The sequence below is a fragment of the Natrix helvetica genome, assembly GCF_964273705.1.
Source record: "Natrix helvetica genome assembly, chromosome: 9".
Classification (NCBI taxonomy): domain Eukaryota; kingdom Metazoa; phylum Chordata; class Lepidosauria; order Squamata; family Natricidae; genus Natrix; species Natrix helvetica.
The window spans coordinates 10056980-10065876 of record NC_138560.1 but is presented as its reverse complement, the minus strand read 5'-3'; the positions used below and the strand labels follow the sequence as shown (position 1 = coordinate 10065876).

At 44.3% G+C, this 8897-nt stretch overlaps 1 protein-coding gene across 3 annotated transcripts in view; it reads left to right on the top strand.

The window, feature by feature from the left end:
- Positions 1 to 257: 257 nt before the first annotated feature.
- Positions 258 to 8897, top strand: part of SCMH1 (Scm polycomb group protein homolog 1) — a 42247-nt gene continuing 33607 nt past the window's right edge. For all 3 annotated transcript variants that reach the window (XM_081962309.1, XM_081962310.1, XM_081962308.1), the window contains exons 1-2: positions 258 to 593; positions 6024 to 6088. The gene's annotated coding sequence lies outside the window, so the exon portion shown is untranslated. The remainder of the gene's footprint in view (positions 594 to 6023; positions 6089 to 8897) is intronic.

The window sequence follows — 8897 nt, the reverse complement described above, 5'->3', positions numbered from 1 at the left end:
TAATTTATAAAAGGTAATTTATAACATTACAATAAAAAGTAATTTATAAGATAATTTATAAATAATTTTGTAAAAGTAATTTATAAAAGGTAATTTATAACATTACAATAAAAAGTAATTTATAAAAGATAATTTATAAATAATTTTGTAAAAGTAATTTATAAAAGATAATTTATAACATTACAATAAAAAGCATTTTATAAATAATTTTATCAAAGTGATTTATAAAAGGTAATTTATACCATAACAATAAAAAAGGGGACCCAAACGGAAAAGGGACAGGCCTTCTCCCGAGCCTCCGTGAACAATAGCGGGCAGCTCCAAAGCGAGAGAAACGGGGGAAACGAGCCCGTGCCGCTTGCCCGCTCGGGCCCTTGCGGAGCTCGCCTACCTCGCCGCGGCCGGGGCCTGGCATCCCTCCGGCCGGCCTCCCCAGCGCCTCCTCAGGCGGCAGGGGGCGGCGTCGGGCCGGGCAGGCGGCTTCCTTCCCCGTCCCTCCCCTTCCCCACCTCCCTGCGCTTCGGAACATGGCGGCGGCGGCGGCGGCGATAACGGCGGCGAGGGACTGAAGCAGCCCCGGCGCTCGGCCGCAGGTGAGGCCGCGGGCGGGGAAGGCCGCCGCGTCGGGGAAGGACGAGCTCCAAAGGGCGGAGGCGGCCTGGCCGCCGGGTACGGGACGCCTCCGACCCGCGTAGGCCCGGCCCTCCTGGGGCAGCCCGGGCCATCCTGGCTGAGTGACAGCGGCCGGCCCGTTCTCTCTTCGGCGGGCTTGGCTGCCTCCCCGGGCGCCGCGGATGGGCCTACGGGGGTGGGCGCTTCCCTCGCTTGAGGGACCGGGGAGTGCTGTGTGTGCTGTGAGGGGAGATGGGGGGCGTCCCTGCCTGGGGGGGGGGGGGCAGGAGCCGCCAGCTTCCTCGGGCGCCCGGTGTCTGGTCTGGCTCCTTCGGCTCGTCTTGGGGGAAGCCTGGCCTTCTGTGGAGCATCCTCCGGCCTGAGGCACCACGGCCTCCTTTTCCTGTGGGGCTGAGGGGAAGGAGACCCCAGACCCCGCAAGAGGGTCTGAAGGGGCAGCCCCATCTGGAGGGCACTTTTTGGGGAACGAGACTTACCCTCCCCCCAAATGGAGGCACGTGGGAAGGGGCCTGTCCTGAGATGCAATTTGGGGAGGATGATTTAGGGGTCCTGAAAAGGAGCCTTATGGGGATGGGGGGGAAGGCTCCCCAAGGGAGACTCCAGACCCCAAAGAGGGTCTAAAGGGGCAGCCCCATCTGGAGGGCACTTCTTGGGGAACGAGACTCACCCCCCCCCCAAATGGAGGCACGTGGGAAGGGGCCTGTCCTGAGATGCAATTTGGGGAGGATGATTTAGGGGTCCTGAAGAGGAGCATTATGGGGGTGGGGGGAAGGCTCCCCAAAGGAGACCCCAGACCCCCCAAGAGGGTCTGAAGGGGCAGCCCCATCTGGAGGGCACTTCTTGGGGAACGAGACTCACCCCCCCCCCAAATGGAGGCACGTGGGAAGGGGCCTGTCCTGAGATGCAATTTGGGGAGGATGATTTAGGGGTCCTGAAAAGGAGCCTTATGGGGATGGGGGGGAAGGCTCCCCAAGGGAGACTCCAGACCCCAAAGAGGGTCTAAAGGGGCAGCCCCATCTGGAGGGCACTTCTTGGGGAACGAGACTCACCCCCCCCCCAAATGGAGGCACGTGGGAAGGGGCCTGTCCTGAGATGCAATTTGGGGAGGATGATTTAGGGGTCCTGAAGAGCATTATGGGGGTGGGGGGAAGGCTCCCCAAGGGAGACCCCAGACCCCCCAAGAGGGTCTGAAGGGGCAGCCCCATCTGGAGGGCACTTCTTGGGGAACGAGACTTCCCTCCCCCCAAATGGAGGCACGTGGGAAGGGGCCTGTCCTGAGATGCAATTTGGGGAGGATGATTTAGGGGTCCTGAAAAGGAGCATTATGGGGGTGGGGGGAAGGCTCCCCAAGGGAGACCCCAGACCCCCCAAGAGGGTCTGAAGGGGCAGCCCCATCTGGAGGGCGCTCCGTGGGGAACGAGACTCACCCCCTCCCCCAAATGGAGGCACGTGGGAAGGGGCCTGTCCTGGGATGCAATTTGGGGAGGATGATTTAGGGGTCCTGAAAAGGAGCCTTATGGGTGTGGGGGGAAGGGGAAAGGGGGGAGCTATGGACCAGGGTTGGTAAATGGAGTCTGCAGGGTGAGGGGCAGCGGGAAAGCAGGAGTGTGTGTGTGCGTCATGAAAGCAGGACAGGGGGAGTTGTTTTTCATGGTGGGCTTCCTGGAGTCACTTTTCTGTCTGCTGCAGAAATCAGGAGTTAGGACAATTTGTCTCTTCCTAATAGATTTCTTGAATCCTTTTTTTTTCCCTTCTTCTTCCCCTCTTGATTTGTTCCTCCGTGATAAGGATTTCCTCTGGTTCTTCTCTTGTCCTCTACCTGGCTCTGGGATGCTCACTGATTTGTCAGAAACCTTCCCTAACTGTTTGATGTTTCCCCAAAAGCAATTTGGGATAGTCTGATGCCTGTTTTGGGTTTTTTCTTTTTCTTTTTTATGATTAAAACGATGGACTGGCGTTTGCTGAGGAAAGCAAGCTTCAGAGTACAAAGAAGTCCTAAGTTTAAATAGGGGAAATATGATTTTAGCTTGGTTCTTTAAAAAAAAATATCCAACTTTGTTATTAAGTAAATTATTTCCCTCGGGAAACATTTGGCAACTGTAAGCCACCTAGAATTGTCTGGAGTGGGCAGCCATAATAAATGTAATAATACTGATACAGTAACAATTCTAGTTAGGGGGGGGATAGTGTTCTCTCTCTCTCTCTCTCTCTCTCTCTCTCTCTCTCTCTCTCTCTCTTTCTCTCTCTCTCTCTCTCTCTCTCTCTTTCACACACACACACACACACACACACACACACTTCTGCAGACTTAACTTGAATTGGCTACTTCACAAACCAGATAATCCATTTTGTGGCTTTGCATAATATTTTCAACTGTCAACTAACCAAATGGCCTGGGTTAACAAAACACACTAATCTGCGGAAAACTAATCAGCATTACAGGCAGCCAAGCTTAGCATGCTGTATGAATGCAGGCGCTAGTTTGGAACAGAATTGTTTAAACGTGTTGTATGAACTCAGCCATTTTGTTTACAGATGTATGTGCATATGTTTTGGATTGTCATGCAAGCATGCTGCTTTGTTTTGAAGCACCATATCATGGTGACTTTTTGAAATTTAAACTATGTTGCTTTTTTTCCCCCTGATGCTTAATTTTAAATGTGGCTTACATGTTTGAACCTCAGCCAAAAATATCACTGATCGATGCCAGTATTTTGTTTTAGAAATAGATTGATGTACAAAATAAAGTTTCTAAATTCATCTACATAGAAAGGGGCTTACTTTTCAAAAGCTATTTTAAGTCTGGGGTATGTCTGTGTTGAAGAGCTCTATTACAGTAGTGTGTGGTATAGGCTAGATTTAGTAGCCCCTTTGATTTTTAAAACTTGCTTGGCCTTTAATTTGCTCTGTCTTGATGGTTATTCATTCAACTGTAAATTTGGCTTACCTGTCAGGAATAGGGTACATGTAATCTCTCATCGAAATGATTTGTGTTGGCTAAACATAAATATTAGAAGAGGCCTAAAGGGGTAGCTATTCTTCCTGAGACAATTCCATATTACTGAAATGAAGGCCATACAATTGGATGGACAATCATCCATTTTGTAGTTCAGATGCTTAAAGCTGAAATGCAATTGCATGACTGAAGAACCTTTTTCTGATTTAGTGATGCACAGTGAATATATAGTTAAAGTGCCAAATGTATCTATTAAAAAAAGGATATAATAAAATTTTGATCTCAATTGTTTTGCCATTTTGCATAAAGAAGAGATCCACTTTTTCCTTGCCTGATCATTTTTCCCCTCAAAATCTTCCCTCGGCTTTTTCCACTCACTCTAAATAGATTTTTTTAAAAAAATTATGAATTATTTGGAGGTACCCGATGTAGCTGCCTTGCTGAAGATAAGGAGGTTTTAATCTGGTTGGCAAATGGATGGGAGATTATCTGGAAAGCTTATGCAGGTTGCCTTAAATTCCATAAGGAGAGATAAATATTTTTTTTTAAATGTGGAACTCCGTCTATCATGCTGTGAAAGAAGAAAATGAACAATTTGTTTTCCAGACCACCAAGCACAGTTCAAAATGAAATTGCTTTAAGAAAGAGCAGTTTAAACAAGACAATGGAAAACCTATCTTTTCATCAAGAAAAGCTGTGATTTTCAGTTGTGGTTTATTTTTCAAAAGAAAAAGCAAATCTTGAACAAGATACAGATTCTGAGATGGAAGACTTACCTTCTGAGCTCAAATATTGGAAGGTAGCTGTGGTTACATTCACTGAAATAAAACTACCTAAAGCCCTTGCTATTAAAATGCCACTTGTGTCTTATATAATTTAATTTCACTTTGGAAAGAGATATAAAAGTTGATCCCTGGATTAAACGAAACAATGCTGAGGTATCTGTTTCTAGAATTCAGTTTAGGCTGAGGTGATTCTGTAGATTTGTGTCCGTTCTGGTTGTTTTGTTCTTGAAGTTAAGCTCACAAAATAGTGTACTTGTCCCTGTACAATAAAACCAAAAGTAATAACTCTCTTTAATATAACGCTGTTGAGTGCTCAAAGTCAAATTAACTTGGAATGGGTATTGTGGGAAGTTTAAATCTGAAACAGACTACGAAGGAACATTGCAGTTTTGCTAAATTGTCACCTGTGTATACCATTCTCCAGAGGTTTTGGGATTGCACATCCACAGCAGTTTGGCCAGTGGTTAAATTACAGGAATTGTGTTTCAAAAAATACGGAAGTCAACAGATTGTCCATCCTTAATGTACATAATTATGCATGCTGCAGAGACTTACTAGAGATAATTTCTTTCTTGTGATATAAGAAATACTAGACACCAAGTAACCTGGGCAATCTTTTTATACAATGCATTATTCAATAAATTAAGCCATCGCAAACGTGGCTTGTTTCTGAAAAGAGATAAAACCATAGAGGGGGGATTGTCTTATGGTTGTTGGCTATAATCATTAATGGGTTGTACACTTGTTGGTGAGGAAAACAGCAGAGAAGATTTGGACTTTCTCTTATGCAGAAAAGAAGGCTGGATTAGCTCCTCCAAAAGTCTGACATTCCTTCCCCTTCTCCTGTTTTATGTTCTTGCATTCATGAATAGTTGAAGCATTATTTGAATGACCCCTAAGAATCCTACCTTGATTAAGTGGCACTTAAAGGTACTCAGTTTAAGCCAAGTTAGATGTAACATTTGTCACATAGCTTGAGATAATGTGTGATTGATGTTTTTAAAAATAACCTCCAGCTGTTGCATTGGGAAATGGGCTGGGGCTGGGAATTAAATTCTTTGTAGAAAAGAATGATTTCCAAACTACTCACAATAAGAGAAAAGACAGGGGGGCTGGGTGTGTGTGTGCGTGTGGAGATTACATGTAAACCATGAGTTAGCTCCAACATATTTAAGCATCTAACTTTAATATATAGTAGATGCTTTTGTGCCTTCCAGTGTCTTCACTGATAGTCTGCAGAGGCAGAGGGAAGACTCAACGTTGCAAACCCAGTATTTAGGTGGACCAAGGCAGTCTTAGAATGGATCCCACTTGATCAAAAGCGTGCACGAAAGAGACCTAAAGCAAGATGGATCACCAACATCAGCAAGTATTGTGGGCCCAATTGGCGAAGGAAAGCCAAGGACCGTATTGGTCGGAAACATGCGGAAGATCCACTGTTCATCCTGCAGTGGATGGACAATGGCTAAAATGAGGATGATCAGGATATAGGATGTAGGAAGATATAAGATTTAGTACTCAGGGCTTCCAAATATGTTTTCTTATCCAGAAAGCAAAGTGAAAAGGAGAATAAATTGAATTGGTAAAAGTGAGACTTAACGATTTCCATTAATTGTGAATTATCTTTCCCTTTTATCTCCATGTCACAGGAAGTGGGTGTGGCTTCCTCTCCTAAGACTGGCCTTTTGCAATGTTGCTGAAGGCTGCCAATCTGGTTGGTATATATATATTTTGATGGATTTTCCTGAGATGCTTCAGATGTTGCAAAATCCTTCTGTTTTCTGTCATATTTAGAGATGAACTATCTTGGCAGGTCTATCACTTTAAAGTCTTGTGACCTTCTGCAAAGACCTTCTAATTGATATCAGTTAAGATTATTTTGTGATTGCATTTTTTAAATCAGCAAAGCTATCTCTATTATTATTATTATTATTATTATTATTATTATTATTATTATTATTATTATTATTATTATTATTATCAGTCTACCTTTTTTTCATACACAACTCAAGGTGGCAGACTCCTTTCTCCTATATAAACCACAACAATCCTGTGCAGTGGGTTTGTTTAAGAGAGAATGACTGGCCACCCAGCTGATTTTCATACTTAAAGCAGGATTAGAACTCACAGTCTCCCAGTTTCTAGTCTGATATCTTAACCACAAGACCAAACTGGCTCTCTTAAAACCAGGCAGTTACAATAAATATGTCTGAATGCCAATTTCTGTTTATGTATTTAGAAAATATAATTGCCAGTCTTTCCCTGAGGTCAGGGCAGCTTACAAGAAACAGTGAAAAGTGTATTAACACAATAACAAAATGTAACAAATGTAAAACACAAGTTAAAACAGCATTCCATAAATACATTTCATAGCTATATTGTTATTTGATCGAGGCCCACTTTGAAGTGCTGAAATATATATATATATATATTTGTCCAAATGAAGTAATAGGTTCATTCTCTCTTGATTTTTCTAATGCTCAACAAAATATAGATATTTTTATAATATTTTTAGAATGTTTAGTGAGTCTTTGATATTCAGGTATGAGGGAGATGCTTTTTTTCTTCCTCTCAGACCAAGGCAAAGTTTTAAGTTGTGTTTTACCCCACCTCCCCCACCCCCTTTCTATTCTTGATCTGCAAGAATATGTGCAGACAAGGGAACATCTCCTAATTAGAATTCACAGCTTTTACTTCCTCGGTTATTTCTAATCTGAAAACGGTTAACAACTTTAGTGTCTTCTAGGGATCAGAATAAATTGAATTCTCACACTTTCTTGGAGGTTACTCACTCCCTCTATCTCTCCACTGCTGTATTCTTTCAAAAAGTTGGCTTCTGTTCTGTTTTTGCTCTTGCATCTACAAGAGCAAAACAGTCCAGGAATCTGTTCACGCTGTGTGGTTTTTTCCCCTCGCCCTCCAACACTGATTGGCCTCTGCGACTGTGCGAGCATGTTAGTCTTCTCCCATTCAGAATAATATGTATACACAGACAAACTCAGCTTCTCTGCTATTGGAGCCTCTGACTCTGGGCCAGAAATTACAGGAGGCTCCTAGTTCTTTGTGATAACTGTATCTCGGGAACTGTTGTACTGATTAATGAATTGCTGGAACTATTCGCTTGTTGTCCCGTTGAGCACGTTGTGAGCAGACATAAAGCAGGGCTTCCCCTAACGGGGTGTTGGTATTGACAGTGACAGAAGAGAGGGTCGGAGAGATGTTCTTTCCAAGTGCACCCAATAATTGCTCTAGTGGAATTTATGAAAGCTCATTAGCCCTGAATCTTGCCCATGATCTCATTCTTTTAACATCAACAGTGAGAAAGGAGCCAAGCTTGTTTTCCCTTCTTAGAGTGTATAGTCATCATCTGCTGAGTAAGATCCTTCCTGCCATCTTCCCAACGGTCTTCCTCCCTCTCTGTCCTTGCAGAAGCTATAGCCAAGAGACTTTTAGTAGCCAGGAAAATTACATTTGCTCCCTGCCTCGTGGCATGTCTGTTAGCTCCAGGCTTGACCGGGCTGCTTGCCAGAAGTGTCTTGGCCTGTTCTAGGATTCCCGTTTTCCTCGCTATTTTGCAATTTTTGGAGGAGGCCAGCCATCGGGAAGAAGTCTGCATTGGGAGCAACTCAGAAGAAGGGCTTGCTAGGCATTCCCTGAAGTTTCTGGGAATATGGGATAGTCATAGGTATAAATCCTGGTTATTTTCCAAAAGGTTTTTAATAGAATCTTCCTGGACACATGTGCTCCGAAAAGTCTTTTGAACTTAGTGAGCCTATTCTTGGTAACAGAATAAAAGGATTCTGTTCTGGTCCTTAAAAGTCATATAAAGGAAAATCTAATTTGAGTTGCAAGAATTTTTAAAGTGTACATTAAAACATAATAATCAAATTAGGGTGCTATGCGTCAAAACAAAAGTATCTAATTTTTTTGCATAAGACATCCAAACATGTATGTTTCAGATTAAAAGGCATTCCAGAGTTGAAGTTATGCACCGTCTGCTTTACCATAGTCCCATGATGGCAAACCTATGGCACACATGCCATGGTTGGCACGCTGAGCCCTCTGCAAGCACATGAGCCATCGCCCAGCTCGGCACAACCGTGCATGCTCACACGCCTCCCGCCAGGCAGCTGATTTTTGAGTCACTGCGCATGTGGGAGACGTGTGCGTATGCATGGGGGGCGAGGGAGTCATATATGCATGCATGGGGGAGAGCCCCCCCCCACGTCCTGTTTTTGGCCCCAAGAGGCTTCTGGGAGACCTGCTAGGCCGAAATGGGTCAGGGGGGAGGCGGGTCGTACATATGCACAAGAGCAGCGCGGGGGGGCACGCGTGCATGCGCAGAGGGAGCACGGGGGTGTCATGCATGCATTGCATTATGGGTTTGAGTACATACACATGCACTGTTATGCACCCACGCAGCTTTTGGCACGCAATGACAAAAAAATTAGCCATCACTGCCATAGTCTATTATGGAAGTATGACTGATAATCATCTATTGGCTTCTGGTGAGGTCATAGATT